Below are 12,754 nucleotides of genomic sequence, written 5' to 3'. Positions count from 1 at the left end.
TTAGAAATTTCTTCATGAAGACCTTCTTCATATATAGCATCCAAGAAATCATCATCTTCAAAATCCATCAAAAGTCTATAATCATTACCTTGTTCATCTTCATCACTATTTGAAAATCCATCACTATCTTCATGTGTGTAATAGCTCTTCTTACTTACATTCTGTTTTCTGTTCCATCTAACTAGTTCCTTAGCTTTGTCAAGCTTATGTTTATGAGGACACTTGGCAGCATAGTGACTGACTCTTCCACAAGAAAAACATTTGAAAGGTAGCTTACCTCTGAATCTTCCAGAACCCTGTTGAAGGTTTTTGACAAAATTTGATTCTTCCTCTTCTTCTGACATATGTCCTGAGTCATTGTAATCTCCTTTTCTTGAGGCTTTGAATGTGGCTTCTCTCTTGTCTGATGGTCCCCCTTTTCTCATTTTGTAAGCGGTTAGGATTCCATGTAGCTGTGACATGATAGTGCTCTATAGATTCTGTTTTTCTTCTATGGCAGAAACTTTTGATTCAAACTTAGAAGAGAAAGATCTTAGAATCTTTTCAACCAAAACAACTTCTTTTATTTCTTCACCCAAGTTTTTCATACAATTAACAATCTCATCTATACGTAGGAAATAGTTAGCCACACTTTCATCATTGTGCATTCTAAGATTTTAAAATTGAATTCTGAGAGTTTGTAGTTTTGCTCATTTTACCTGATCATCTCCTTCATAGATCAGAACGATCTTGTCTCATATTTATTTTGCAGTTTTGAGCTGCATAACCTTGACGAATTCTGATTGAGATAGACTCCCTAATAGAGTATTGATAGCCTTTGCATTTGTTTCATACTGCTTCTTACCAGCCATATCTCTAGGAGTTGCTGATCTAAATGTGTATCTTGTTTCCACGATATGCCAAACTTCTATACCAAGAGATTGAAGATAGGTTGTGAATCTTACCTTCCAATAGACAAAGTTGCTCCCATTAAAAATTGGTGGCCTGATCGATGCTTCTTTCTCGTAGTTGCTCATAATGATAGATCTTCCTTCAAGCCATCAAGCTTCTTTTGAAGGACCTGCTCTGATGCCAATTTTTGGAAATAATGCTGAAAGGGGGGGGTGAATTAGTGTTACTAGGTCAATTATTTTTCATTTCACAATCAGATTTGCATGCGCTACTTCAGTTAGTGAAAGCAGCGTATATATGCAACTACAGTTAAGGAAATTCCCGTATAACTTGCAGACTTGTAATTTAATTTATTCTTCTAATGTTGGTAATTAATCTGTGTGTCAGGACCATATAAACAGTAACCAGGAATAGTAAAAACAGATCAGACAGTCACACACAAGAACACATGATATAAGGTGGAAACCCAATGTGGGTGAAAACCACCTGCTGCAATTCGTCTCTATCTTCTTTCAATTAGAAACTTCTTTTTACAATGGATCTGTACTTGTGCAGTCTTATACCAGTACACAGGCTTCTACATGCAGAAGGCTACAACCTGCTCTTTTCTTTCAGGGACCATGTTTCATAAATTTTCAGACTAGATCTATGAATAACATTAATCAAACATCAAGTATATCTACATCAACAAATCTCCTTTGCACCAAACAAACTGATTCAAATAGTCACTTCTCTAAATGTTGTACCCAGAAAATAGTAACAGTAACCAGACACTAATTCTGAACCCAGAACACTGCACTAATAAACAAAAGTAGCTAAAACATATTTCAAGAGACATACGCTACTTCAATATGTAGAAAGCTACATGCATACGCTTCTGTATTAAGGCCAACCAGTGTATACATTGTTTTGATTTACTGAACTAGCATGTATATGTGCCTCTAATGTGTCGAACCTGCATACAGATCTATAAAAGATAATTCACTCTTTGAAATATTCAGACATCAGTTATACCCAGATTGTTAGATCAAGTCATGCGCTAAATATAACAGATCAAAATCACACAAAGATAATACTATTTAAGACTTGAGTTTTGACCCATCAATAGAACTTATCCATCTTCTTGCGCTCAGGTTCCTCCTTGATTCAGATTCAGCTATGCACCATAAGCCAATCACCAGTATTCGAGATCTTTCTCTTCATAAGATATTCAATACTTGAGTCCATATTTTTGCCAAATGATCTCCTCCTTTTTATAGTCTTAGGCCTTAGTCAAACCATGGTCCAAAACCATAGAGAACCAATAGTAGGGACCCAATACCTGGGTTTAATACTTCGGATGCAATAACTAGGTCCAAAACCATAGGTCCAAATACCATGGACCTAAAAATAAGCTTTACCACATGTACGCACTTTTCTGTGAATGAAAGTGCATGCATATGCATACGCGACTTTTGATCGGTAATACCGCGTGTATATGCGCCTTCATCCAAGGAAACCTGCCTATACCTCACTTTCTTTCATTCTGAGAGCCTGAACAGTGATCTTCCATCTGAGTGAGTTGCTATAAAGGATAATAGCTATGTCATAGTGCCAAAACTGTGCCATAATGCCAACAAGAAGACCCCTGGGTTGGATGTGGTAATGCTCATAGGCTACCTGCAGAGTTTAAAATACATCTTGTTGATCAAGGCATCACACGTATCTGCCACATTGCTGACAATTCCCACTCCACCTTGACTCAATAGGCCTAGAAATCAGGGACCTTACTAAATATCCCTCCGCACTGGCAACAGGTCTAGTGTGACTACCTAACTGCATTAACGGAGGCCCACATCAGGATCACAGAAGGGTATAATGAACTTATATGGGCATTTTCTAAACATGGCTCATATGCACCCAAGATAGGATACCTGGTATTGATGGAACCATATAAGCCCCAAGTCACTGAGCCTTGGTGGAACCTTATGTGGAAGTTAAAAGTGGCCCCTAGAACGAGGCTGCAAATGTGGTCTATTCAGCACAACAAAGTCCCGACTGGTGCAAACTTGATGAAGCGATCTTATTTAGGACCATTTTGGTTCCACCTCTGCAGGAACCGTAGTGAAGACAATGATAACCTCTTTCTGGATTGTCCTACCACCGAAGAGCTATGGAATAGCCTACTCACATCGCTTCCCATTTCATGTCGGTGGCACGATGATAATATAAAAGACGCATGGAACAACGGGTGGAAGGTTGCCACTGGAAAGGAGAGGAATTTACCACTACTCATATGTTGGGCTATCTGGATAGCTAGAAACTGTATTATTTTTTAGTCGAAGGCTCCATAGTGGCTCTCCATATTGTCTAGAACCTTAGCCGACTATCACTCTATTCCATGAGAGACCACTCAACAGCATCACAGGAACATCACGCCAGAAACCATAAATACCTCCATGCCATGGGCTTATTTCGATGGATCAACATAGGAGATAGGCTGTGGGGGGAGAGCCATATTACACATAGCAGAAACTCATTCCTTCAAATTACAAATGGGTTTGGGTAGAGGAACCAATAACTACACTGAGCTCTTAACTGCCAAATACCTCATTCACTTTGCCCTGAACAAATAGTGCATGAACCTTCAACTCTTTGGTGATTCAAAATTAGTATGCAACTCGATAAACAAAAAATCTAATTGCAATGCATACTCATTGAGGCATATCTTGGATGATACTCACAGGCTCATCTTGACTTTTGACTCTTTTGTTTGCCATCACATTTACAGGGAGTGCAACTCAGCTGCCGATCACCTATCCAAGGAAGCAGCACACAAGGATGATGGTACTTGGTTGATATATGAGGAGAAGGATGGTGTTACCTATCAGCACTATCATATATTGTTCATAGATCCAGAAGAATAACTAAAGGCTCAACTTGAGTCAGGAAGTTTATTTTGTTTATTTGTAAATATTTATGTTTACTTCTACATGTTATTAGAGAACTATGCCGCTCTATACTCTCTCTACGTAGAGCCCATAATGTTTTATGATTTTTGATTAGATAGCTCTGTGCGTGGAGCATTATATCACTATTTTTTAAACTTATTTTGGACTGCCAATGCCTTACACTTTGCATATGCTCAACATCTACAAAATGTAATTTTCTCTTATTAATGAAAATTACGACTTTTTCCACGAGATTTTTTTTTTCGAATGGTTATAACTTAAAATAAATATATCATTTTATTATTGAAGTTATACCAAATTGGTAGTTGTAAATAAGCATATGATTTGATTTATAATGTTTTTTCACATTAAAATTATAAAAGTAAGGTTTTTAATTTTAAATACATATATATAGAAATAATAAAATAGTGTTATAATAAAAGTAAATATGGTACAGAGATACATTCAATAGCTTATTAGGAGTGTTATATGTAATTTTCTATATTCAACATTGAGTTGGCACATGTCTCTTCGAAGTGTATATATATGTAGATAAATAAAGAAAAAAGTAATATTTATTTTGATAAAAAATAAAAATGAATAAATATGTATGTTATGCAAGAAATGTGATAAAAGTATTTAACTATCATTTTCAATCTTAAATAAAATATTTAGAAATAAAATACCTAAGAAAAAACTTAGTTTTCACCTTTTGTGAACAAAATGTGTCTATTATATTTTAAAAGAATAGAACAAAACATTTAAATAAATTATTTGAGTATCTATAAGAACTAACATATTTTAATGTCAGTTTCATATATATATATATATAAGATTGTAAAGAGGACCAAAATTTTTGAGCTATAATTTTTTCAAGTTTTTCATTCTAAAAGAAATTTGTATTTTAAAAAATATCTTCACTCTCATCCTTTATAATTTCTATGGTTAAGATAAATCTATATATATTAGTTGATTTTGAATAATTGATCTCATAAATAAAAAAAATTAAAAAATAATTTATATATAAAAAAAAAATAATCTTATTATCATTTTATTATACATTAAGACATAATAAAAGTTATTATCGTTTTATACACTAAAACATAATAAAAATTATCGTTTTATAAATGATCTTCCTATCCAGCTGTTACATAATGTTGCCATGTATGTGAACTACTATCTGTATTATGTATTACAGATTTAACCTAATTATTAAAAACAAAAAACAACGAAAATCTTAAAGAGTATATATATATATATATAAACCGTAGCATCCGTTTAACCACAATGCCAGAGTTTGCCAAGGAATAAGTCCGTAACTATTCATTTGAGGTCACACATGGAACCGAAGTATCCTTATTTTAGGTCGTCTATGTTTGAGCTTGAAACGAGGCTGGCAGATCACGATGCTGCATCAGTCATGAGGTAAAACTCTACGTGAAGTGGAGCTGAAACATTAGAAATTGTAGCTGCAGATGAGCTCAACAACCTGAATATATAGAAATTGCAGAACGATATGTAACACTAAAGATAAAATAGGCCCTCTCGACTTGCGCTGTTCCTTAGAGGTATGCTTAGGTTTGCTTCTACCTTTTTCTCTGAAGTGAAATATTTCAATATTAATTATATATATGGTTAAACAAGGAATTATGTATATATCATATAAGATAATTTCGTAAAAGATAATTTTAAAAAATAATATGTTATTTAAAAAAAATTAAAGTAGTTTTACTATTTTATATTTTATCATTTTGTTAAGTATATTATTTTGTTCATTTTGTATAAAAATTAGTAAAGATTTATTGGAATTATAAACTTAACTTGAGTTTAAAGAATTGAAACCATTTATGTATTCAATTAATTATATATATGGTTAAACAAAAAATTATGTATATATCATATAAAATAATTTAAAAAAAATAACATGTTATTTTTTAAAAAATTAAATAGTTTTACAATTCTACATTTTATCATTTTGTTAAGTATATTTTTTGTTAATTTTGTATAAAAACTAACAAAGATTGGTTGGAATTCTAAATTTAAATTGAGTTTAAAAAATTGAATCCATTTATATATTCAAAAATACAATTTCAATTATAAAACATTATATATATATATATATATATATATATATATATATATATATATATATATATATATATAATTAAAATAAATTCATACAAATTTATTAATTTTAAGGAGTGATATCTTGAATATAAAATAGAAAAATAATTTATATATAATAAAAATATTTACTCAATCTAATTTTATTGTGATTTATAGATAATTTATACAAGGAAACAATGGAACAAAAGAAACAATGATGAAAAAGGAATAAGTTGAACAAGACCATAACCAGATCCCTATTAGCCATCACAGGAATTTCGTTAAACGTATCATCAACATATAATCTACAGGTGTAAACAACATAATTATGTGTAGGGATCTCATACTTATCTGAGAATCGCTATGAACCATTGTTCCCTCATGTCATTTGTTGCACTATCATCTATTAGGTCATAGACACATTATCTATTCATGTACAAGTAAAAACATGTTGAGATCCCTACATAGCTGCTATCATAAAATATGCATATAACCAACATAATAGGAACAAAAATACCATAAACATATCAAACACCAAAATCCACATATACATCAATACAATTACACATAAAAATCAAGGGAATGAATTCTCATTAATGAATGTAATGAACCAATTAGAGATGGGACTACCATGTTCCACCCTACCGTAGATTGGCTGACCCAAGTCTCTCTTCAACCAATCACTCCCATGCCATATTCCAAGCATGAATGTGGTACTCATAGTACACACCAAAAACACCAATCAACATGGATTCCACCAGAGTTCTCCACCCCCACTATGAGGAATTTGAGTGTCACCTAGTCTCTCAGGCTTTACCATGCATCCACAGTGCGATCTAGGGATCACTAAGCCCTACACCGAGACATACTCTTCGAGCTTTATTATGCATCCCATCCCAAGACCATTAGGCCCAATGGAGAGAAAATCCATCTCTTGGTTTTACCGTATATCCTGCCATTCAATGACAAGGATTCCTAGGCCCACCGAAGCACACAATATGGCTTTACCGCAACCCACAATCCAGTTCACGGGTTACTAGGCCAGTGGCTTCGCGATACTCAATCTGGTTCACGGGCCACCCAGACCATGTGCTTGTCAATTCAGAGATCCAACCCACACAACTTTCAATCCAATCTGGTCATACCACATAAACTAAATGAGAGAACCCATTTAATCAAAGCTATAAGGAAATGCAAAGGCTAGGCTGAAAATACGATCACAACTAGCAAAACCCATACCATGATAGAAAGGAACCACATGCAATTCCACTCATGCCAAATCTAGCAACGAAAATTCACATGAATGTCGATATCTGCAATGAAGCCCATTGTAGCTACTTGGTCTTGGATTTTCTAGCTAGATCTTTGCTTCCTCTTGCCTTCTTTGCCTTTCTTGCTCCAATGCCAAAGTGCTCCAAGGAACTCTAAGTGTCCGAGAGAGAGAAAGAAAGAGAGATAGAATAATGAGAGAGCTCCAAAACTCAACTGAAAAAAAGTTACCAACTGATCCTTAGAAGCCTTTTTATGAATGAGGCCTCTATTTTCTTCATTTTCCATTATTTCCCTTCATTTTCCTCTTCACATGCATTCTATGAGCTTTCACCTTCATTTTCTCATAATTTCCATTATTTTCATAAATAAATGTGTTAAAATTTTTTCCTTTCCAAAGCCTTAGTCATTTCCTTTATCAATTTCCTTAGCCATAAACAATCAAATGAACACCCCCTAGGATGTATTGCCCAGTATTCAACTTGGAGTGAGTGTCCCATCAATTGTGGCTATTGTTTTTAACCTTTATTACATTGAATTTTGACCAGGGTTTTACAAAATCTAAGATCATTATAAAAAACTATAAGATTATAAATTCAAAGAATCATAAACCCAAGGTATTATTAATATTATAAACCCACAAAATTAAGAAACCAATGAGATTAATATTATAAACCCAAATAATTAAGAAACCAATGGGATTAATATTATAAACCCAAGGAATTAAAAAACCAATAGAATTAATATCATAAACCCAAATGATGAATAGACTAAGGAATTAATAAAACCAAGGAATTAACCCAAAGGATGAATAAACCAAGGAATTAATAAACCCAAATGATCAATAAACCCAAAGGATTTAATATTATAAACCCAAAAAAACAATAAACCAAGGAATTAATAAACCCAAGAATAAATATTAAAAATACAAGGGAATAGTAATAAAACAAAAGAATTAATATTAAAAACCCGAAAGATTAATGTTATAAACTCTTGGGATTATTATTATAAATGTAAGTGACTATTAATATTATGAACCCCATAAATTTATATTATAAACCCAATGGATTTATATTAAACCTAGGATTATTATTATAATCCATATCATTAACATTATACCGTGCGAATATGAACCCTTAGAGTAATAAACCCAAGGGATTGATATTATAAACCCAAGGGACTAATAAACGCAAGGGTTTAATACAAGAAACTCAAAAAATTAATATTTAACCCAATGGATAATATTGTAAGGCTAAGGTATATAAACTCTAAGATAAATATTATAGATCCTAAAAAAAATATGGTTGACCATGGTTGATCATCATTGCTTTTCATATAATGTGATGCTCAACGATGATTGACGATGATTAACCATCATTAATTTTCATATTGAGGAAATATTTGTCACAATGTGATGTTAGATCATAATTAACAATAATTATAATCCCAAAAAAATTATATGAAATCTTAATATTAATATCGTAAACCTAAACAATAAATCAAACACCTTTTCATTCTAAAATCCGTTTACAAATATTTTGAAATTAATATAAACAAAATTATAAACAATGTATTATTTTAGATTTAAAAAAAAAAAAACAAACGCTTTTGACTCTCATTATAAATATGCGTCCCATTATGAATATAAACACGAAACGTCCGATTATAAATATAAACACGAAACATTACTAATTTTAGTCAAAATTAGAAAATCTTGTTCAATAATTTAATTACACGCATTTCCATTTTTTTTCAAAATTATTTATTTCAAATATTTCATATTACTGTACACTTAACTTCCCTTACTTTTAGTCTCAGATTTCAACTCTTCAACTTTCATCTTCAAATAAGTAACTGTATCTTTATATTTCAAATGGTTGTAGCTTAAAATAAATATATCGTTTTATTATTGAAGTTATACTAAATTGGTAGTTGTAAATAAGTATACCATTTGACTTATAATGTTTTTTCACAAAAGTATCAGATTTCAACTTTTCAACTTTCATCTTCAAATAAGTAACTGCATCTTTATATTTCAAATGGTTACAGCTTAAAATAAATATATTGTTTTATTATTGAAGTTATATTAAATTGGTAGTTGCAAATAAGCATACTCTTTGATTTATAATGTTTTTTCACAAATTTATAAAATTATAAAAGTAAGTTTTTTAATTTTAAATACATATATAGAAATAATAAAATAATATTATAATAAATTAAATCAATATTGTGCAGAGATACTTTCAATAGTTTATTAGGAGCGTTGTAATTTTCTATATTCATTCAATATTGAGTTGGCACGTCTCTTTTATATAAAGAAAAGAGTAATATTTATTTTAATAAAAAATAAAAATGAATGAATATGTATGGCATGCAAGAGATGTGATAAAAATATTTAACTATCACTTTTAATCTCAAATAAAATATTTAGAAATAAAATAACTAAAAAGAACTTATTTTTCACCTTTTGTGCACAAAATGTGTCTCTTATATTTTAAAAGAATACTCCAAAACATTTAAATAAATTATTTAAGTATTTATAAGAACTAACATATTTTAAGTTCAATTTCATATATATATAGATTTAAATCTACATAAAGTTGTAAGGAGGACCAAAATTTTTGAGCTATAATTTTTTTTTCAAGTTTTTCATTCTAAAAAAAGTTTGTACTTTAAAAATATCATCACTCTCATCCTTTATAATTTGTATGGTTAAGATAAATTTATATATATTGGTTGGTTTTGAATAATTGATAACATAAATAAAAAAATAAAAACATAATTTATATATAATAAAAAAACATGTAGTTAGGCCGATAGGCCTTCCTTTGAATGAGTTTAGTCGTCTACCTTTTGATTCTCTGATTGACATCTGGCGTCCAACTGGCATCTGGTTTAATTGACATCTGGCATATGTTGTCGGACTATTCCTCCTTCACCAAAATTGCTTTTCGATTTCAGCTCCTCCTGCTTCCCACTTTTTGCTCTTCCACTGCTCTTCCATGACCTGCTGCAATAATGTTTCCGGGCTCTTCCGTGACCTATTGCAATAATGTTTCCGGGCTCTTCCATGACCTGCTGTAATAATGTTTCTAGTTTTTGCTGTGCACTCTACTGTGCACGACCTGCCTTGCTGCCTACCGATGAATTTAGCTCTCGGTTATTCAATGGTGATCCTGCTATACCCTGCCATACTTGACCTTTTAAATACCCATCCCAACACCTGTTATCTCCTTAAATATGTTCTTTACATTCATCTGCTCAGTTGCTTCTTCTAAGTGAATCAAATTTATTTCTGAGTGTTGTGAAGAAGAGAAGATGGTGAAGGAAGTAGGTCGATTTAATGTTCAAGGATGGGCTACTAGAGATGAGTCAGGCATTCTCTCACCCTTCAATTTCACTCGCAGGTTCCTCCTCGCTTTACTCATTTAACTGCTTTTATTGATACCCATCTATAGAAAACTTACGTTTAAATTGTTTGCTTCTATTGATAACCATTTGCAGAAAACTTACATTAAAATTGCCTTGACAGGGAAACTGGGCTACATGATGTTATTTTCAAGATCGTATACTACAGAATCTGTCACACTGATCTACATCAAATTCATAATGAATGGAAAGGTTCCCAATACCCAATGGTTCTTGTGTAATGTATTCATAATCTTCAACACTGCTTCACATCAAATAGCAAGACAGAAAGAGTACATGCCTAGAAATTCACACTCAATTTTAATTTACTCACAATTCTATTTTTGTAGCCATGAAATAGTAGGTCTAGTAGTTGAAGTGGGTTTAGAAGTGAAGAATTTTCCCGCTGTAGATTGTGTGGGCGTGGGCTGTATGGTTGGAAGTTGCCATCATTGCAATTATTGTAGCAAAGGGCAAGAACAATACTGTGAGAAGGTCATTTGGACGTATGGTAGCATAGATGTTGAGGGTTCTATCACTTTTGGAGGTTACTCATCCTTGATGGTTTCTAACCAAAGGTAATTAATCATTATCCCAACTCATGCATCCATTTTTGTTTTAGGGCATATAGGCTAAACTCGCCATAAAAGGCTTCCTTTTCTGTCCATATAATCCTGTTCATGTTTGGAATGGGATCAACGAGTTTCAGGAATCTCCTAATTGACTCAAAACCTTAGAAAATTTAATTGCGCCAAGTTCCGGTAGGCCTTGCCGGGATGGGTGGTTTGTCTCTTTTATATAAAACCAGAGACAAATGGCATTAATATTTTTTCTTTATATTGGTTAAATAGGGTTTTAATAATTTGGGTGGTTTGTGGGTTGTAAGTAGCTTTGTGGTGAAGGTACCAGAGAATCTACCCTTGGATGTGGCTGCACCATTGCCATGTTCAGGAATAATGGTGGACAGCCCCATGAAATATTTCTAGATGACGGAGCCTGGAAAGAGAGCGGGCGTGGTGGGGCTTGGTGGTTTGGGACACATGGCTGTCAAATTTGGCAAAGCTTTTGGGTTGCAAGTTACGGTGATAAGTACATCGCCTAGCAAGCAAAAGGAAGCGAGAGAAATTTTAGGAGTAGATCACTTTGTCATCAGCAAAGATGAGAAATAGATGCAGGCTGCAGACAAGTTTGTAGACTATATTATTGACACAGTCTCTGCTAATCATGTTGTGGAGCCCCTCCTTAATTTGCTAAAGGTGAATGGTAAGTTGGTCATAGATGGTTTGCCAGAAAAGCCTGTGCAATTTGCTGCTCCGGCTGTTGTTATGGGTAAGTCCTCCGTGCCCTTTTGTCTTGTAGATAAAAGATATGAACAAAATTATATTTCAATCAAACTGAGAGTGTCAAAGGCATCCACAGCTTAGGCAGATATGCTATCTCTAAATTTTGGATTTCTCTACTGTTTTCTTGAACAAGAATTTGGGTGTTAATCACATGGAAGTTGGGATTTAATTTTAATTTTGGTGTGTGCAGCCCATCGATTTGTAGGGGGGAGTTTGATTGGAGGGGTGAAGGAAACTCAGGAAATGTGTTATAGTTGGTGAGAAGCTTTTAGCTCTCATAGAAGAGTAGGTTTATGGCTGAATGAGGATGTGAGAAACTAGGAACTGTAACTCGTAGAATGTAATAGATGCCCGAGAGCTTGAACAGTTTCTTCTAAATCTCCAGAAAATGGAAGTGAGGAAAATACACAGTATTCATGAGCCACATTACCTCTGAAATTCAAGAGAACTGACAAGTGGGCACTTCCTCCAAAACCTTCTTTTGTGGCTACAGTATAGAGTCTGAAAATTTGGTGGTTAAAGCTTGTAACCTTTCTCACTTGGATCAAGTCATTGGCATGGCTCCCTACTCCATATTAGATACTTTTGAAATGTCATTGAAACTATGTTGGCCAACCCCAGATTGTCTAACCTTATCGAATGCCATATCTCTTGCAGAATCCAAACCATGATCCTCAACTAAATATTGATGTTTCTACAAACTAGGTTTGTCACATCAATATGTCTGAGCACAGTAATGGGGAAAACAAGGATTAAAAACATTTTTCCTAAATCTATATGCCTATACTTGTGAAATTCATGATCTAC

General features: G+C 32.9%; 1 pseudogene; it reads left to right on the top strand.

Annotated features, from left to right (window-relative positions):
• The first annotated feature begins 10,514 nt into the window (after positions 1–10,514).
• Positions 10,515–12,457, top strand: LOC149254323 (putative mannitol dehydrogenase; annotated as a pseudogene).
• The last annotated feature ends 297 nt before the right edge of the window (positions 12,458–12,754 follow it).

This window comes from Pinus tabuliformis, chromosome 7 (genome assembly GCF_031772625.1).
Source record: "Pinus tabuliformis cultivar Carrire ecotype Pingquan chromosome 7, CPIR1, whole genome shotgun sequence".
Lineage (NCBI taxonomy): Eukaryota > Viridiplantae > Streptophyta > Pinopsida > Pinales > Pinaceae > Pinus > Pinus tabuliformis.
This window is presented reverse-complemented; position numbering and strand designations above follow the sequence as displayed.